This window comes from Leiobunum rupestre, chromosome 3, assembly GCF_980474605.1.
Source record: "Leiobunum rupestre chromosome 3, qqLeiRupe1.1.hap1, whole genome shotgun sequence".
NCBI classification, from domain to species: domain Eukaryota; kingdom Metazoa; phylum Arthropoda; class Arachnida; order Opiliones; family Sclerosomatidae; genus Leiobunum; species Leiobunum rupestre.
Window position 1 is genome coordinate 26,041,270 of NC_143386.1, and position 16,345 is coordinate 26,057,614.

Consider the following 16,345-nt stretch of genomic DNA (forward strand, 5'->3'; position numbering starts at 1 on the left):
GTGACATTTTTTGGGTCCTTGGTAGTATAGTGCTGAGTATCACCGCCTGTTTTACGGAAGACCTGAGTTAAATTCCCCGCCGGGGAGGCATGACCGGCTTCAGTTTTTAAAGATTGCAGAAAATATTTTGGTGGCAATGAAACGGTTTCTTCTTAATACCAAAAATATCCGTTTTAAAGAAATCCACTGGTTCAGGCCTCGGTCAAAATGCAACCCTATCTCCAAGACGATTTTCGTCAGTTCATGTTGCAGTCGCTAGCGTATCTATGGTGTCGTGGTTATCACGTCCTCTTTACACGCGGAAGGTCTCAGGTTCGAGCCCTGAAAGAAACAAAGAAGGTTGATATTTTAGCGATATGTGGACGAGTGAATTGGAGGCTCTCGGTCTCGAAAATTTGCCCATTTTTAAAACAGTTTCATCGTATTTACGATGGCTATGACGGGTATCTATGGTGTAGTGGTTATCACGTCCGCCTAACACGCGGAAGGTCCCAGGTTCGAGCCCTGGTAGATACATAATGTTCTTTTTTGACTTGTTGTTAGAACGAAACTTTCGGAGGTTTTTGGCAATTTTTTTAAATTGAAAAGTGATATGTTTTGGGTATCTATGGTGTAGTGGTTATCACGTCCGCCTAACACGCGGAAGGTCCCAGGTTCGAGCCCTGGTAGAAACATAATTTTCTTTTTTGACTTGTTGTTAGAACGAAACTTTCGGAGGTTTTTGGCAATTTTTTTAAATTGAAAAGTGAAATGTTTTGGGTATCTATGGTGTAGTGGTTATCACGTCCGCCTAACACGCGGAAGGTCCCAGCCAGGTTCGAGCCCTGGTAGATACATAATGTTCTTTTTTGACTTGTTGTTAGAACGAAACTTTCGGAGGTTTTTGGCAATTTTTTTAAATTGAAAAGTGACATATTTTGGGTCCTTGGTAGTATAGTGCTGAGTATCACCGCCTGTTTTACGGAAGACCTGAGTTAAATTCCCCGCCGGGGAGGCATGACCGGCTTCAGTTTTTAAAGATTGCAGAAAATATTTTGGTGGCAATGAAACGGTTTCTTCTTAATACCAAAAATATCCGTTTTAAAGAAATCCACTGGTTCAGGCCTTGGTCTAAATGCAACCCTATCTCCAAGACGATTTTCGTCAGTTCATGTTGCAGTTGCTAGCGTATCTATGGTGTAGTGGTTATCACGTCCGCTTTACACGCGGAAGGTCTCAGGTTCGAGCCCTGATAGATACAAAGAAGGTTGATATTTTAGCGATATGTGGACGAGTGAATTGGAGGCTCTCGGTCTCGAAAATTTGCCCATTTTTAAAACGGTTTCATCGTATTTACGATGGTTATGACGGGTATCTATGGTGTAGTGGTTATCACGTCCGCCTAACACGCGGAAGGTCCCAGGTTCGAGCCCTGGTAGATACATAATGTTCTTTTTTGACTTGTTGTTAGAACGAAACTTTCGGAGGTTTTTGGCAATTTTTTTAATTTGAAAATCGAAATGTTTTGGGTATCTATGGTGTAGTGGTTATCACGTCCGCTTTACACGCGGAAGGTCTCAGGTTCGAGCCCTGATAGATACAAAGAAGGTTGATATTTTAGCGATATGTGGACGAGTGAATTGAAGGCTCTCGGTCTCGAAAATTTGCCCATTTTTAAAAAGGTTTCATCGTATTTACGTTGGCTATGACGGGTATCTATGGTGTAGTTGTTATCACGTCCGCCTAACACGCGGAAGGTCCCAGGTTCGAGCCCTGGTAGATACATAATGTTCTTTTTTGACTTGTTGTTAGAACGAAACTTTCGGAGGTTTTTGGCAATTTTTTTAAATTGAAAAGTGACATATTTTGGGTCCTTGGTAGTATAGTGCTGAGTATCACCGCCTGTTTTACGGAAGACCTGAGTTAAATTCCCCGCCGGGGAGGCATGACCGGCTTCAGTTTTTAAAGATTGCAGAAAATATTTTGGTGGCAATGAAACGGTTTCTTCTTAATACCAAAAATATCCGTTTTAAAGAAATCCACTGGTTCAGGCCTTGGTCAAAATGCAACCCTATCTCCAAGACCATTTTCGTCAGTTCATGTTGCAGTCGCTAGCGTATCTATTGTGTAGTGGTTATCACGTCCGCTTTACACGCGGAAGTTCTCAGGTTGAGCCCTGATAGATACATAGAAGGTTGATATTTTAGCGATATGTGGACGAGTGAATTGGAGGCTCTCGGTCTCGAAAATTTGCCCATTTTTAAAACGGTTTCATCGTATTTACGATGGCTATGACGGGTATCTATGGTGTAGTGGTTATCACGTCCGCCTAACACGCGGAAGGTCCCAGGTTCGAGCCCTGGTAGATACATAATGTTCTTTTTTGACTTGTTGTTAGAACGAAACTTTCGGAGGTTTTTGGCGATTTTTTTAATTTGAAAAGTGAAATGTTTTGGGTATCTATGGTGTAGTGGTTATCACGTCCGCTTTACACGCGGAAGGTCTCAGGTTCGAGCCCTGATAGATACAAAGAAGGTTGATATTTTAGCGATATGTGGACGAGTGAATTGAAGGCTCTCGGTCTCGAAAATTTGCCCATTTTTAAAAAGGTTTCATCGTATTTACGTTGGCTATGACGGGTATCTATGGTGTAGTTGTTATCACGTCCGCCTAACACGCGGAAGGTCCCAGGTTCGAGCCCTGGTAGATACATAATGTTCTTTTTTGACTTGTTGTTAGAACGAAACTTTCGGAGGTTTTTGGCAATTTTTTTAAATTGAAAAGTGACATATTTTGGGTCCTTGGTAGTATAGTGCTGAGTATCACCGCCTGTTTTACGGAAGACCTGAGTTAAATTCCCCGCCGGGGAGGCATGACCGGCTTCAGTTTTTAAAGATTGCAGAAAATATTTTGGTGGCAATGAAACGGTTTCTTCTTAATACCAAAAATATACGTTTTAAAGAAATCCACTGGTTCAGGCCTTGGTCAAAATGCAACCCTATCTCCAAGACGATTTTCGTCAGTTCATGTTGCAGTCGCTAGCGTATCTATGGTGTAGTGGTTATCACGTCCGCTTTACACGCGGAAGGTCTCAGGTTCGAGCCCTGATAGATACAAAGAAGGTTGATATTTTAGCGATATGTGGACGAGTGAATTGGAGGCTCTCGGTCTCGAAAATTTGCCCATTTTTAAAACAGTGTATCGTATTTACGATGGCTATGACGGGTATCTATGGTGTAGTGGTTATCACGTCCGCCTAACACGCGGAAGGTCCCAGGTTCGAGCCCTGTTAGAAACATAATGTTCTTTTTTGACTTGTTGTTAGAACGACACTTTCGGAGGTTTTTGGCAATTGTTTTAAATTGAAAAGTGAGATGTTTTGGGTATCTATGGTGTAGTGGTTATCACGTCCGCCTAACACGCGGAAGGTCCCAGGTTCGAGCCCTGGTAGATACATAATGTTCTTTTTTGACTTGTTGTTAGAACGAAACTTTCGGAGGTTTTTGGCAATTTTTTTAAATTGAAAAGTGACATATTTTGGGTCCTTGGTAGTATAGTGCTGAGTATCACCGCCTGTTTTACGGAAGACCTGAGTTAAATTCCCTGCCGGGGAGGCATGACCGGCTTCAGTTTTTAAAGATTGCAGAAAATATTTTGGTGGCAATGAAACGGTTTCTTCTTAATACCAAAAATATCCGTTTTAAAGAAATCCACTGGTTCAGGCCTTGGTCAAAATGCAACCCTATCTCCAAGACGATTTTCGTCAGTTCATGTTGCAGTTGGTAGCGTATCTATGGTGTAGTGGTTATCACGTCCGCTTTACACGCGGAAGGTCTCAGGTTCGAGCCCTGATAGATACAAAGAAGGTTGATATTTTAGCGATATGTGGACGAGTGAATTGGAGGCTCTCGGTCTCGAAAATTTGCCCATTTTTAAAACAGTTTCATCGTATTTACGATGGCTATGACGGGTATCTATGGTGTAGTGGTTATCACGTCCGCCTAACACGCGGAAGGTCCCAGGTTCGAGCCCTGTTAGAAACATAATGTTCTTTTTTGACTTGTTGTTAGAACGACACTTTCGGAGGTTTTTGGCAATTGTTTTAAATTGAAAAGTGAAATGTTTTGGGTATCTATGGTGTAGTGGTTATCACGTCCGCCTAACACGCGGAAGGTCCCAGGTTCGAGCCCTGGTAGATACATAATGTTCTTTTTTGACTTGTTGTTAGAACGAAACTTTCGGAGGTTTTTGGCAATTTTTTTAAATTGAAAAGTGACATATTTTGGGTCCTTGGTAGTATAGTGCTGAGTATCACCGCCTGTTTTACGGAAGACCTGAGTTAAATTCCCTGCCGGGGAGGCATGACCGGCTTCAGTTTTTAAAGATTGCAGAAAATATTTTGGTGGCAATGAAACGGTTTCTTCTTAATACCAAAAATATCCGTTTTAAAGAAATCCACTGGTTCAGGCCTTGGTCAAAATGCAACCCTATCTCCAAGACGATTTTCGTCAGTTCATGTTGCAGTTGGTAGCGTATCTATGGTGTAGTGGTTATCACGTCCGCTTTACACGCGGAAGGTCTCAGGTTCGAGCCCTGATAGATACAAAGAAGGTTGATATTTTAGCGATATGTGGACGAGTGAATTGGAGGCTCTCGGTCTCGAAAATTTGCCCATTTTTAAAACAGTTTCATCGTATTTACGATGGCTATGACGGGTATCTATGGTGTAGTGGTTATCACGTCCGCCTAACACGCGGAAGGTCCCAGGTTCGAGCCCTGTTAGAAACATAATGTTCTTTTTTGACTTGTTGTTAGAACGACACTTTCGGAGGTTTTTGGCAATTGTTTTAAATTGAAAAGTGAAATGTTTTGGGTATCTATGGTGTAGTGGTTATCACGTCCGCCTAACACGCGGAAGGTCCCAGGTTCGAGCCCTGGTAGATACATAATGTTCTTTTTTGACTTGTTGTTAGAACGAAACTTTCGGAGGTTTTTGGCAATTTTTTTAAATTGAAAAGTGACATATTTTGGGTCCTTGGTAGTATAGTGCTGAGTATCACCGCCAGTTTAACGGAAGACCTGAGTTAAATTCCCAGCCGGGGAGGCATGACCGGCTTCAGTTTTTAAAGATTGCAGAAAATATTTTGGTGGCAATGAAACGGTTTCTTCTTAATACCAAAAATATCCGTTTTAAAGAAATCCACTGGTTCAGGCCTTGGTCAAAATGAAACCCTATCTCCAAGACGATTTTCGTCAGTTCATGTTGCAGTCGCTAGCGTATCTATGGTGTAGTGGTTATCACGTCCGCTTTACACGCGGAAGGTCTCAGGTTCGAGCCCTGATAGATACAAAGAAGGTTGATATTTTAGCGATATGTGGACGAGTGAATTGGAGGCTCTCGGTCTCGAAAATTTGCCCATTTTTAAAACAGTTTCATCGTATTTACGATGGCTATGACGGGTATCTATGGTGTAGTGGTTATCACGTCCGCCTAACACGCGGAAGGTCCCAGGTTCGAGCCCTGGTAGATACATAATGTTCTTTTTTGACTTGTTGTTAGAACGAAACTTTCGGAGGTTTTTGGCAATTTTTTTAAATTGAAAAGTGATATGTTTTGGGTATCTATGGTGTAGTGGTTATCACGTCCGCCTAACACGCGGAAGGTCCCAGGTTCGAGCCCTGGTAGAAACATAATTTTCTTTTTTGACTTGTTGTTAGAACGAAACTTTCGGAGGTTTTTGGCAATTTTTTTAAATTGAAAAGTGAAATGTTTTGGGTATCTATGGTGTAGTGGTTATCACGTCCGCCTAACCCGCGGAAGGTCCCAGGTTCGAGCCCTGGTAGATACATAATGTTCTTTTTTGACTTGTTGTTAGAACGAAACTTTCGGAGGTTTTTGGCAATTTTTTTAAATTGAAAAGTGACATATTTTGGGTCCTTGGTAGTATAGTGCTGAGTATCACCGCCTGTTTTACGGAAGACCTGAGTTAAATTCCCCGCCGGGGAGGAATGACCGGCTTCAGTTTTTAAAGATTGCAGAAAATATTTTGGTGGCAATGAAACGGTTTCTTCTTAATACCAAAAATATCCGTTTTAAAGAAATCCACTGGTTCAGGCCTTGGTCAAAATGCAACCCTATCTCCAAGACGATTTTCGTCAGTTCATGTTGCAGTCGCTAGCGTATCTATGGTGTAGTGGTTATCACGTCCGCTTTACACGCGGAAGGTCTCAGGTTCGAGCCCTGATAGATACAAAGAAGGTTGATATTTTAGCGATATGTGGACGAGTGAATTGGAGGCTCTCGGTCTCGAAAATTTGCCCATTTTTAAAACGGTTTCATCGTATTTACGATGGTTATGACGGGTATCTATGGTGTAGTGGTTATCACGTCCGCCTAACACGCGGAAGGTCCCAGGTTCGAGCCCTGGTAGATACATAATGTTCTTTTTTGACTTGTTGTTAGAACGAAACTTTCGGAGGTTTTTGGCAATTTTTTTAAATTGAAAAGTGACATATTTTGGGTCCTTGGTAGTATAGTGCTGAGTATCACCGCCTGTTTTACGGAAGACCTGAGTTAAATTCCCCGCCGGGGAGGCATGACCGGCTTCAGTTTTTAAAGATTGCAGAAAATATTTTGGTGGCAATGAAACGGTTTCTTCTTAATACCAAAAATATCCGTTTTAAAGAAATCCACTGGTTCAGGCCTTGGTCAAAATGCAACCCTATCTCCAAGACCATTTTCGTCAGTTCATGTTGCAGTCGCTAGCGTATCTATTGTGTAGTGGTTATCACGTCCGCTTTACACGCGGAAGGTCTCAGGTTGAGCCCTGATAGATACATAGAAGGTTGATATTTTAGCGATATGTGGACGAGTGAATTGGAGGCTCTCGGTCTCGAAAATTTGCCCATTTTTAAAACGGTTTCATCGTATTTACGATGGCTATGACGGGTATCTATGGTGTAGTGGTTATCACGTCCGCCTAACACGCGGAAGGTCCCAGGTTCGAGCCCTGGTAGATACATAATGTTCTTTTTTGACTTGTTGTTAGAACGAAACTTTCGGAGGTTTTTGGCGATTTTTTTAATTTGAAAAGTGAAATGTTTTGGGTATCTATGGTGTAGTGGTTATCACGTCCGCTTTACACGCGGAAGGTCTCAGGTTCGAGCCCTGATAGATACAAAGAAGGTTGATATTTTAGCGATATGTGGACGAGTGAATTGAAGGCTCTCGGTCTCGAAAATTTGCCCATTTTTAAAAAGGTTTCATCGTATTTACGTTGGCTATGACGGGTATCTATGGTGTAGTTGTTATCACGTCCGCCTAACACGCGGAAGGTCCCAGGTTCGAGCCCTGGTAGATACATAATGTTCTTTTTTGACTTGTTGTTAGAACGAAACTTTCGGAGGTTTTTGGCAATTTTTTTAAATTGAAAAGTGACATATTTTGGGTCCTTGGTAGTATAGTGCTGAGTATCACCGCCTGTTTTACGGAAGACCTGAGTTAAATTCCCCGCCGGGGAGGCATGACCGGCTTCAGTTTTTAAAGATTGCAGAAAATATTTTGGTGGCAATGAAACGGTTTCTTCTTAATACCAAAAATATACGTTTTAAAGAAATCCACTGGTTCAGGCCTTGGTCAAAATGCAACCCTATCTCCAAGACGATTTTCGTCAGTTCATGTTGCAGTCGCTAGCGTATCTATGGTGTAGTGGTTATCACGTCCGCTTTACACGCGGAAGGTCTCAGGTTCGAGCCCTGATAGATACAAAGAAGGTTGATATTTTAGCGATATGTGGACGAGTGAATTGGAGGCTCTCGGTCTCGAAAATTTGCCCATTTTTAAAACAGTGTATCGTATTTACGATGGCTATGACGGGTATCTATGGTGTAGTGGTTATCACGTCCGCCTAACACGCGGAAGGTCCCAGGTTCGAGCCCTGTTAGAAACATAATGTTCTTTTTTGACTTGTTGTTAGAACGACACTTTCGGAGGTTTTTGGCAATTGTTTTAAATTGAAAAGTGAGATGTTTTGGGTATCTATGGTGTAGTGGTTATCACGTCCGCCTAACACGCGGAAGGTCCCAGGTTCGAGCCCTGGTAGATACATAATGTTCTTTTTTGACTTGTTGTTAGAACGAAACTTTCGGAGGTTTTTGGCAATTTTTTTAAATTGAAAAGTGACATATTTTGGGTCCTTGGTAGTATAGTGCTGAGTATCACCGCCTGTTTTACGGAAGACCTGAGTTAAATTCCCTGCCGGGGAGGCATGACCGGCTTCAGTTTTTAAAGATTGCAGAAAATATTTTGGTGGCAATGAAACGGTTTCTTCTTAATACCAAAAATATCCGTTTTAAAGAAATCCACTGGTTCAGGCCTTGGTCAAAATGCAACCCTATCTCCAAGACGATTTTCGTCAGTTCATGTTGCAGTTGGTAGCGTATCTATGGTGTAGTGGTTATCACGTCCGCTTTACACGCGGAAGGTCTCAGGTTCGAGCCCTGATAGATACAAAGAAGGTTGATATTTTAGCGATATGTGGACGAGTGAATTGGAGGCTCTCGGTCTCGAAAATTTGCCCATTTTTAAAACAGTTTCATCGTATTTACGATGGCTATGACGGGTATCTATGGTGTAGTGGTTATCACGTCCGCCTAACACGCGGAAGGTCCCAGGTTCGAGCCCTGTTAGAAACATAATGTTCTTTTTTGACTTGTTGTTAGAACGACACTTTCGGAGGTTTTTGGCAATTGTTTTAAATTGAAAAGTGAAATGTTTTGGGTATCTATGGTGTAGTGGTTATCACGTCCGCCTAACACGCGGAAGGTCCCAGGTTCGAGCCCTGGTAGATACATAATGTTCTTTTTTGACTTGTTGTTAGAACGAAACTTTCGGAGGTTTTTGGCAATTTTTTTAAATTGAAAAGTGACATATTTTGGGTCCTTGGTAGTATAGTGCTGAGTATCACCGCCTGTTTTACGGAAGACCTGAGTTAAATTCCCTGCCGGGGAGGCATGACCGGCTTCAGTTTTTAAAGATTGCAGAAAATATTTTGGTGGCAATGAAACGGTTTCTTCTTAATACCAAAAATATCCGTTTTAAAGAAATCCACTGGTTCAGGCCTTGGTCAAAATGCAACCCTATCTCCAAGACGATTTTCGTCAGTTCATGTTGCAGTTGGTAGCGTATCTATGGTGTAGTGGTTATCACGTCCGCTTTACACGCGGAAGGTCTCAGGTTCGAGCCCTGATAGATACAAAGAAGGTTGATATTTTAGCGATATGTGGACGAGTGAATTGGAGGCTCTCGGTCTCGAAAATTTGCCCATTTTTAAAACAGTTTCATCGTATTTACGATGGCTATGACGGGTATCTATGGTGTAGTGGTTATCACGTCCGCCTAACACGCGGAAGGTCCCAGGTTCGAGCCCTGTTAGAAACATAATGTTCTTTTTTGACTTGTTGTTAGAACGACACTTTCGGAGGTTTTTGGCAATTGTTTTAAATTGAAAAGTGAAATGTTTTGGGTATCTATGGTGTAGTGGTTATCACGTCCGCCTAACACGCGGAAGGTCCCAGGTTCGAGCCCTGGTAGATACATAATGTTCTTTTTTGACTTGTTGTTAGAACGAAACTTTCGGAGGTTTTTGGCAATTTTTTTAAATTGAAAAGTGACATATTTTGGGTCCTTGGTAGTATAGTGCTGAGTATCACCGCCAGTTTAACGGAAGACCTGAGTTAAATTCCCAGCCGGGGAGGCATGACCGGCTTCAGTTTTTAAAGATTGCAGAAAATATTTTGGTGGCAATGAAACGGTTTCTTCTTAATACCAAAAATATCCGTTTTAAAGAAATCCACTGGTTCAGGCCTTGGTCAAAATGAAACCCTATCTCCAAGACGATTTTCGTCAGTTCATGTTGCAGTCGCTAGCGTATCTATGGTGTAGTGGTTATCACGTCCGCTTTACACGCGGAAGGTCTCAGGTTCGAGCCCTGATAGATACAAAGAAGGTTGATATTTTAGCGATATGTGGACGAGTGAATTGGAGGCTCTCGGTCTCGAAAATTTGCCCATTTTTAAAACAGTTTCATCGTATTTACGATGGCTATGACGGGTATCTATGGTGTAGTGGTTATCACGTCCGCCTAACACGCGGAAGGTCCCAGGTTCGAGCCCTGGTAGATACATAATGTTCTTTTTTGACTTGTTGTTAGAACGAAACTTTCGGAGGTTTTTGGCAATTTTTTTAAATTGAAAAGTGATATGTTTTGGGTATCTATGGTGTAGTGGTTATCACGTCCGCCTAACACGCGGAAGGTCCCAGGTTCGAGCCCTGGTAGAAACATAATTTTCTTTTTTGACTTGTTGTTAGAACGAAACTTTCGGAGGTTTTTGGCAATTTTTTTAAATTGAAAAGTGAAATGTTTTGGGTATCTATGGTGTAGTGGTTATCACGTCCGCCTAACCCGCGGAAGGTCCCAGGTTCGAGCCCTGGTAGATACATAATGTTCTTTTTTGACTTGTTGTTAGAACGAAACTTTCGGAGGTTTTTGGCAATTTTTTTAAATTGAAAAGTGACATATTTTGGGTCCTTGGTAGTATAGTGCTGAGTATCACCGCCTGTTTTACGGAAGACCTGAGTTAAATTCCCCGCCGGGGAGGAATGACCGGCTTCAGTTTTTAAAGATTGCAGAAAATATTTTGGTGGCAATGAAACGGTTTCTTCTTAATACCAAAAATATCCGTTTTAAAGAAATCCACTGGTTCAGGCCTTGGTCAAAATGCAACCCTATCTCCAAGACCATTTTCGTCAGTTCATGTTGCAGTCGCTAGCGTATCTATGGTGTAGTGGTTATCACGTCCGCTTTACACGCGGAAGGTCTCAGGTTGAGCCCTGATAGATACATAGAAGGTTGATATTTTAGCGATATGTGGACGAGTGAATTGGAGGCTCTCGGTCTCGAAAATTTGCCCATTTTTAAAACGGTTTCATCGTATTTACGATGGCTCTGACGGGTATTTATGGTGTAGTGGTTATCACGTCCGCCTAACACGCGGAAGGTCCCAGGTTCGAGCCCTGGTAGATACATAATGTTCTTTTTTGACTTGTTGTTAGAACGAAACTTTCGGAGGTTTTTGGCAATTTTTTTAATTTGAAAAGTGAAATGTTTTGGGTATCTATGGTGTAGTGGTTATCACGTCCGCTTTACACGCGGAAGGTCTCAGGTTCGAGCCCTGATAGATACAAAGAAGGTTGATATTTTAGCGATATGTGGACGAGTGAATTGAAGGCTCTCGGTCTCGAAAATTTGCCCATTTTTAAAAAGGTTTCATCGTATTTACGTTGGCTATGACGGGTATCTATGGTGTAGTTGTTATCACGTCCGCCTATCACGCGGAAGGTCCCAGGTTCGAGCCCTGGTAGATACATAATGTTCTTTTTTGACTTGTTGTTAGAACGAAACTTTCGGAGGTTTTTGGCAATTTTTTTAAATTGAAAAGTGAAATGTTTTGGGTATCTATGGTGTAGTGGTTATCACGTCCGCCTAACACGCGGAAGGTCCCAGGTTCGAGCCCTGGTAGATACATAATGTTCTTTTTTGACTTGTTGTTAGAACGAAACTTTCGGAGGTTTTTGGCAATTTTTTTAAATTGAAAAGTGACATATTTTGGGTCCTTGGTAGTATAGTGCTGAGTATCACCGCCAGTTTTACGGAAGACCTGAGTTAAATTCCCCGCCGGGGAGGCATGACCGGCTTCAGTTTTTAAAGATTGCAGAAAATATTTTGGTGGCAATGAAACGGTTTCTTCTTAATACCAAAAATATCCGTTTTAAAGAAATCCACTGGTTCAGGCCTTGGTCAAAATGCAACCCTATCTCCAAGACCATTTTCGTCAGTTCATGTTGCAGTCGCTAGCGTATCTATGGTGTAGTGGTTATCACGTCCGCTTTACACGCGGAAGGTCTCAGGTTGAGCCCTGATAGATACATAGAAGGTTGATATTTTAGCGATATGTGGACGAGTGAATTGGAGGCTCTCGGTCTCGAAAATTTGCCCATTTTTAAAACGGTTTCATCGTATTTACGATGGCTATGACGGGTATCTATGGTGTAGTGGTTATCACGTCCGCCTAACACGCGGATGGTCCCAGGTTCGAGCCCTGGTAGATACATAATGTTCTTTTTTGACTTGTTGTTAGAACGAAACTTTCGGAGGTTTTTGGCAATTTTTTCAAATTGAAAAGTGACATATTTTGGGTCCTTGGTAGTATAGTGCTGAGTATCACCGCCTGTTTTACGGAAGACCTGAGTTAAATTCCCCGCCGGGGAGGCATGACCGGCTTCAGTTTTTAAAGATTGCAGAAAATATTTTGGTGGCAATGAAACGGTTTCTTCTTAATACCAAAAATATCCGTTTTAAAGAAATCCACTGGTTCAGGCCTTGGTCAAAATGCAACCCTATCTCCAAGACCATTTTCGTCAGTTCATGTTGCAGTCGCTAGCGTATCTATGGTGTAGTGGTTATCACGTCCGCCTAACACGCGGAAGGTCCCAGGTTGAGCCCTGATAGATACATAGAAGGTTGATATTTTAGCGATATGTGGACGAGTGAATTGGAGGCTCTCGGTCTCGAAAATTTGCCCATTTTTAAAACGGTTTCATCATATTTACGATGGCTATGACGGGTATCTATGGTGTAGTGGTTATCACGTCCGCCTAACACGCGGAAGGTCCCAGGTTCGAGCCCTGGTAGTTACATAATGTTCTTTTTTGACTTGTTGTTAGAACGAAACTTTCGGAGGTTTTTGGCAATTTTTTTAATTTGAAAAGTGAAATGTTTTGGGTATCTATGGTGTAGTGGTTATCACGTCCGCTTTACACGCGGAAGGTCTCAGGTTCGAGCCCTGATAGATACAAAGAAGGTTGATATTTTAGCGATATGTGGACGAGTGAATTGAAGGCTCTCGGTCTCGAAAATTTGCCCATTTTTAAAAAGGTTTCATCGTATTTACGTTGGCTATGACGGGTATCCATGGTATAGTGGTTATCACGTCCGCCTAACACGCGGAAGGTCCCAGGTTCGAGCCCTGGTAGATACATAATGTTCTTTTTTGACTTGTTGTTAGAACGAAACTTTCGGAGGTTTTTGGCAATTTTTTTAAATTGAAAAGTGACATATTTTGGGTCCTTGGTAGTATAGTGCTGAGTATCACCGCCTGTTTTACGGAAGACCTGAGTTAAATTCCCCGCCGGGGAGGCATGACCGGCTTCAGTTTTTAAAGATTGCAGAAAATATTTTGGTGGCAATGAAACGGTTTCTTCTTAATACCAAAAATATCCGTTTTAAAGAAATCCACTGGTTCAGGCCTTGGTCAAAATGCAACCCTATCTCCAAGACCATTTTCGTCAGTTCATGTTGCAGTCGCTAGCGTATCTATGGTGTAGTGGTTATCACGTCCGCCTAACACGCGGAAGGTCCCAGGTTGAGCCCTGATAGATACATAGAAGGTTGATATTTTAGCGATATGTGGACGAGTGAATTGGAGGCTCTCGGTCTCGAAAATTTGCCCATTTTTAAAACGGTTTCATCATATTTACGATGGCTATGACGGGTATCTATGGTGTAGTGGTTATCACGTCCGCCTAACACGCGGAAGGTCCCAGGTTCGAGCCCTGGTAGTTACATAATGTTCTTTTTTGACTTGTTGTTAGAACGAAACTTTCGGAGGTTTTTGGCAATTTTTTTAATTTGAAAAGTGAAATGTTTTGGGTATCTATGGTGTAGTGGTTATCACGTCCGCTTTACACGCGGAAGGTCTCAGGTTCGAGCCCTGATAGATACAAAGAAGGTTGATATTTTAGCGATATGTGGACGAGTGAATTGAAGGCTCTCGGTCTCGAAAATTTGCCCATTTTTAAAAAGGTTTCATCGTATTTACGTTGGCTATGACGGGTATCTATGGTATAGTGGTTATCACGTCCGCCTAACACGCGGAAGGTCCCAGGTTCGAGCCCTGGTAGATACATAATGTTCTTTTTTGACTTGTTGTTAGAACGAAACTTTCGGAGGTTTTTGGCAATTTTTTTAAATTGAAAAGTGACATATTTTGGGTCCTTGGTAGTATAGTGCTGAGTATCACCGCCTGTTTTACGGAAGACCTGAGTTAAATTCCCCGCCGGGGAGGCATGACCGGCTTCAGTTTTTAAAGATTGCAGAAAATATTTTGGTGGCAATGAAACGGTTTCTTCTTAATACCAAAAATATCCGTTTTAAAGAAATCCACTGGTTCAGGCCTTGGTCAAAATGCAACCCTATCTCCAAGACGATTTTCGTCAGTTCATGTTGCAGTCGCTAGCGTATCTATGGTGTAGTGGTTATCACGTCCGCTTTACACGCGGAAGGTCTCAGGTTGAGCCCTGATAGATACAAAGAAGGTTGATATTCTAGCGATATGTGGACGAGTGAATTGGAGGCTCTCGGTCTCGAAAATTTGCCCATTTTTAAAACGGTTTCATCGTATTTACGATGGCTATGACGGGTATCTATGGTGTAGTGGTTATCACGTCCGCCTAACACGCGGAAGGTCCCAGGTTCGAGCCCTGGTAGATACATAATGTTCTTTTTTGAGTTGTTGTTAGAACGAAACTTTCGGAGGTTTTTGGCAATTTTTTTAAATTGAAAAGTGACATTTTTTGGGTCCTTGGTAGTATAGTGCTGAGCATCACCGCCTGTTTTACGGAAGACCTGAGTTAAATTCCCCGCCGGGGAGGCATGACCGGCTTCAGTTTTTAAAGATTGCAGAAAATATTTTGGTGGCAATGAAACGGTTTCTTCTTAATACCAAAAATATCCGTTTTAAAGAAATCCACTGGTTCAGGCCTCGGTCAAAATGCAACCCTATCTCCAAGACGATTTTCGTCAGTTCATGTTGCAGTCGCTAGCGTATCTATGGTGTAGTGGTTATCACGTCCTCTTTACACGCGGAAGGTCTCAGGTTCGAGCCCTGAAAGATACAAAGAAGGTTGATATTTTAGCGATATGTGGACGAGTGAATTGAAGGCTCTCGGTCTCGAAAATTTGCCCATTTTTAAAACGTTTTCATCGTATTTACGTTGGCTATGACGGGTATCTATGGTGCAGTGGTTATCACGTCCGCCTAACACGCGGAAGGTCCCAGGTTCGAGCCCTGGTAGATACATAATGTTCTTTTGTGACTTGTTGTTAGAACGAAACTTTCGGAGGTTTTTGGCAATTTTTTTAAATTGAAAAGTGATATGTTTTGGGTATCTATGGTGTAGTGGTTATCACGTCCGCCTAACACGCGGAAGGTCCCAGGTTCGAGCCCTGGTAGAAACATAATTTTCTTTTTTGACTTGTTGTTAGATCGAAACTTTCGGAGGTTTTTGGCAATTTTTTTAAATTGAAAAGTGAAATGTTTTGGGTATCTATGGTGTAGTGGTTATCACGTCCGCCTAACACGCGGAAGGTCCCAGGTTCGAGCCCTGGTAGATACATAATGTTCTTTTTTGACTTGTTGTTAGAACGAAACTTTCGGAGGTTTTTGGCAATTTTTTTAAATTGAAAAGTGACATATTTTGGGTCCTTGGTAGTATAGTGCTGAGTATCACCGCCTGTTTTACGGAAGACCTGAGTTAAATTCCCCGCCGGGGAGGCATGACCGGCTTCAGTTTTTAAAGATTGCAGAAAATATTTTGGTGGCAATGAAACGGTTTCTTCTTAATACCAAAAATATCCGTTTTAAAGAAATCCACTGGTTCAGGCCTCGGTCAAAATGCAACCCTATCTCCAAGACGATTTTCGTCAGTTCATGTTGCAGTCGCTAGCGTATCTATGGTGTAGTGGTTATCACGTCCTCTTTACACGCGGAAGGTCTCAGGTTCGAGCCCTGATAGATACAAAGAAGGTTGATATTTTAGCGATATGTGGACGAGTGAATTGGAGGCTCTCGGTTTCGAAAATTTGCCCATTTTTAAAACAGTTTCATCGTATTTACGATGGCTATGACGGGTATCTATGGTGTAGTTGTTATCACGTCCGCCTAACACGCGGAAGGTCCCAGGTTCGAGCCCTGGTAGATACATAATGTTCTTTTTTGACTTGTTGTTAGAACGAAACTTTCGGAGGTTTTTGGCAATTTTTTTAAATTGAAAAGTGATATGTTTTGGGTATCTATGGTGTAGTGGTTATCACGTCCGCTTTACACGCGGAAGGTCTCAGGTTCGAGCCCTGATAGATACAAAGAAGGTTGATATTTTAGCGATATGTGGACGAGTGAATTGAAGGCTCTCGGTCTCGAAAATTTGCCCATTTTTAAAACGGTTTCATCGTATTTACGTTGGCTATGA

At 42.0% G+C, this 16,345-nt stretch overlaps 34 non-coding genes across 34 annotated transcripts; all 34 read left to right on the top strand.

Annotated features, from left to right (window-relative positions):
* The first annotated feature begins 443 nt into the window (after positions 1-443).
* TRNAV-AAC (transfer RNA valine (anticodon AAC)) lies at positions 444-516 on the top strand. The gene has a single exon. It is a non-coding gene; the product is annotated as a tRNA-Val (tRNA).
* A 651-nt stretch (positions 517-1,167) lies between these two features.
* TRNAV-UAC (transfer RNA valine (anticodon UAC)) lies at positions 1,168-1,240 on the top strand. The gene has a single exon. It is a non-coding gene; the product is annotated as a tRNA-Val (tRNA).
* A 110-nt stretch (positions 1,241-1,350) lies between these two features.
* TRNAV-AAC (transfer RNA valine (anticodon AAC)) lies at positions 1,351-1,423 on the top strand. Its single transcript has one exon. It is a non-coding gene; the product is annotated as a tRNA-Val (tRNA).
* Positions 1,424-1,508: 85 nt separating this feature from the next.
* TRNAV-UAC (transfer RNA valine (anticodon UAC)) lies at positions 1,509-1,581 on the top strand. Its single transcript has one exon. It is a non-coding gene; the product is annotated as a tRNA-Val (tRNA).
* Positions 1,582-2,277: 696 nt separating this feature from the next.
* Positions 2,278-2,350, top strand: TRNAV-AAC (transfer RNA valine (anticodon AAC)). The gene has a single exon. It is a non-coding gene; the product is annotated as a tRNA-Val (tRNA).
* An 85-nt stretch (positions 2,351-2,435) lies between these two features.
* TRNAV-UAC (transfer RNA valine (anticodon UAC)) lies at positions 2,436-2,508 on the top strand. Its single transcript has one exon. It is a non-coding gene; the product is annotated as a tRNA-Val (tRNA).
* Positions 2,509-3,022: 514 nt separating this feature from the next.
* TRNAV-UAC (transfer RNA valine (anticodon UAC)) lies at positions 3,023-3,095 on the top strand. Its single transcript has one exon. It is a non-coding gene; the product is annotated as a tRNA-Val (tRNA).
* A 267-nt stretch (positions 3,096-3,362) lies between these two features.
* On the top strand, positions 3,363-3,435 carry TRNAV-AAC (transfer RNA valine (anticodon AAC)). Its single transcript has one exon. It is a non-coding gene; the product is annotated as a tRNA-Val (tRNA).
* A 331-nt stretch (positions 3,436-3,766) lies between these two features.
* Positions 3,767-3,839, top strand: TRNAV-UAC (transfer RNA valine (anticodon UAC)). Its single transcript has one exon. It is a non-coding gene; the product is annotated as a tRNA-Val (tRNA).
* Positions 3,840-4,107: 268 nt separating this feature from the next.
* On the top strand, positions 4,108-4,180 carry TRNAV-AAC (transfer RNA valine (anticodon AAC)). Its single transcript has one exon. It is a non-coding gene; the product is annotated as a tRNA-Val (tRNA).
* Positions 4,181-4,511: 331 nt separating this feature from the next.
* Positions 4,512-4,584, top strand: TRNAV-UAC (transfer RNA valine (anticodon UAC)). The gene has a single exon. It is a non-coding gene; the product is annotated as a tRNA-Val (tRNA).
* Positions 4,585-4,852: 268 nt separating this feature from the next.
* On the top strand, positions 4,853-4,925 carry TRNAV-AAC (transfer RNA valine (anticodon AAC)). Its single transcript has one exon. It is a non-coding gene; the product is annotated as a tRNA-Val (tRNA).
* A 331-nt stretch (positions 4,926-5,256) lies between these two features.
* On the top strand, positions 5,257-5,329 carry TRNAV-UAC (transfer RNA valine (anticodon UAC)). Its single transcript has one exon. It is a non-coding gene; the product is annotated as a tRNA-Val (tRNA).
* Positions 5,330-5,439: 110 nt separating this feature from the next.
* On the top strand, positions 5,440-5,512 carry TRNAV-AAC (transfer RNA valine (anticodon AAC)). Its single transcript has one exon. It is a non-coding gene; the product is annotated as a tRNA-Val (tRNA).
* Positions 5,513-6,159: 647 nt separating this feature from the next.
* Positions 6,160-6,232, top strand: TRNAV-UAC (transfer RNA valine (anticodon UAC)). Its single transcript has one exon. It is a non-coding gene; the product is annotated as a tRNA-Val (tRNA).
* Positions 6,233-6,342: 110 nt separating this feature from the next.
* Positions 6,343-6,415, top strand: TRNAV-AAC (transfer RNA valine (anticodon AAC)). The gene has a single exon. It is a non-coding gene; the product is annotated as a tRNA-Val (tRNA).
* Positions 6,416-6,928: 513 nt separating this feature from the next.
* TRNAV-AAC (transfer RNA valine (anticodon AAC)) lies at positions 6,929-7,001 on the top strand. The gene has a single exon. It is a non-coding gene; the product is annotated as a tRNA-Val (tRNA).
* Positions 7,002-7,086: 85 nt separating this feature from the next.
* On the top strand, positions 7,087-7,159 carry TRNAV-UAC (transfer RNA valine (anticodon UAC)). Its single transcript has one exon. It is a non-coding gene; the product is annotated as a tRNA-Val (tRNA).
* A 514-nt stretch (positions 7,160-7,673) lies between these two features.
* Positions 7,674-7,746, top strand: TRNAV-UAC (transfer RNA valine (anticodon UAC)). Its single transcript has one exon. It is a non-coding gene; the product is annotated as a tRNA-Val (tRNA).
* A 267-nt stretch (positions 7,747-8,013) lies between these two features.
* On the top strand, positions 8,014-8,086 carry TRNAV-AAC (transfer RNA valine (anticodon AAC)). Its single transcript has one exon. It is a non-coding gene; the product is annotated as a tRNA-Val (tRNA).
* A 331-nt stretch (positions 8,087-8,417) lies between these two features.
* Positions 8,418-8,490, top strand: TRNAV-UAC (transfer RNA valine (anticodon UAC)). The gene has a single exon. It is a non-coding gene; the product is annotated as a tRNA-Val (tRNA).
* Positions 8,491-8,758: 268 nt separating this feature from the next.
* Positions 8,759-8,831, top strand: TRNAV-AAC (transfer RNA valine (anticodon AAC)). Its single transcript has one exon. It is a non-coding gene; the product is annotated as a tRNA-Val (tRNA).
* Positions 8,832-9,162: 331 nt separating this feature from the next.
* TRNAV-UAC (transfer RNA valine (anticodon UAC)) lies at positions 9,163-9,235 on the top strand. The gene has a single exon. It is a non-coding gene; the product is annotated as a tRNA-Val (tRNA).
* A 268-nt stretch (positions 9,236-9,503) lies between these two features.
* On the top strand, positions 9,504-9,576 carry TRNAV-AAC (transfer RNA valine (anticodon AAC)). Its single transcript has one exon. It is a non-coding gene; the product is annotated as a tRNA-Val (tRNA).
* Positions 9,577-9,907: 331 nt separating this feature from the next.
* Positions 9,908-9,980, top strand: TRNAV-UAC (transfer RNA valine (anticodon UAC)). The gene has a single exon. It is a non-coding gene; the product is annotated as a tRNA-Val (tRNA).
* Positions 9,981-10,090: 110 nt separating this feature from the next.
* On the top strand, positions 10,091-10,163 carry TRNAV-AAC (transfer RNA valine (anticodon AAC)). Its single transcript has one exon. It is a non-coding gene; the product is annotated as a tRNA-Val (tRNA).
* Positions 10,164-11,150: 987 nt separating this feature from the next.
* On the top strand, positions 11,151-11,223 carry TRNAV-UAC (transfer RNA valine (anticodon UAC)). The gene has a single exon. It is a non-coding gene; the product is annotated as a tRNA-Val (tRNA).
* Positions 11,224-11,333: 110 nt separating this feature from the next.
* On the top strand, positions 11,334-11,406 carry TRNAD-AUC (transfer RNA aspartic acid (anticodon AUC)). The gene has a single exon. It is a non-coding gene; the product is annotated as a tRNA-Asp (tRNA).
* Positions 11,407-11,491: 85 nt separating this feature from the next.
* TRNAV-AAC (transfer RNA valine (anticodon AAC)) lies at positions 11,492-11,564 on the top strand. The gene has a single exon. It is a non-coding gene; the product is annotated as a tRNA-Val (tRNA).
* A 1,257-nt stretch (positions 11,565-12,821) lies between these two features.
* On the top strand, positions 12,822-12,894 carry TRNAV-UAC (transfer RNA valine (anticodon UAC)). The gene has a single exon. It is a non-coding gene; the product is annotated as a tRNA-Val (tRNA).
* Positions 12,895-13,748: 854 nt separating this feature from the next.
* On the top strand, positions 13,749-13,821 carry TRNAV-UAC (transfer RNA valine (anticodon UAC)). Its single transcript has one exon. It is a non-coding gene; the product is annotated as a tRNA-Val (tRNA).
* A 696-nt stretch (positions 13,822-14,517) lies between these two features.
* TRNAV-AAC (transfer RNA valine (anticodon AAC)) lies at positions 14,518-14,590 on the top strand. The gene has a single exon. It is a non-coding gene; the product is annotated as a tRNA-Val (tRNA).
* Positions 14,591-15,420: 830 nt separating this feature from the next.
* On the top strand, positions 15,421-15,493 carry TRNAV-AAC (transfer RNA valine (anticodon AAC)). The gene has a single exon. It is a non-coding gene; the product is annotated as a tRNA-Val (tRNA).
* Positions 15,494-16,165: 672 nt separating this feature from the next.
* Positions 16,166-16,238, top strand: TRNAV-UAC (transfer RNA valine (anticodon UAC)). The gene has a single exon. It is a non-coding gene; the product is annotated as a tRNA-Val (tRNA).
* Positions 16,239-16,345: the final 107 nt, after the last annotated feature.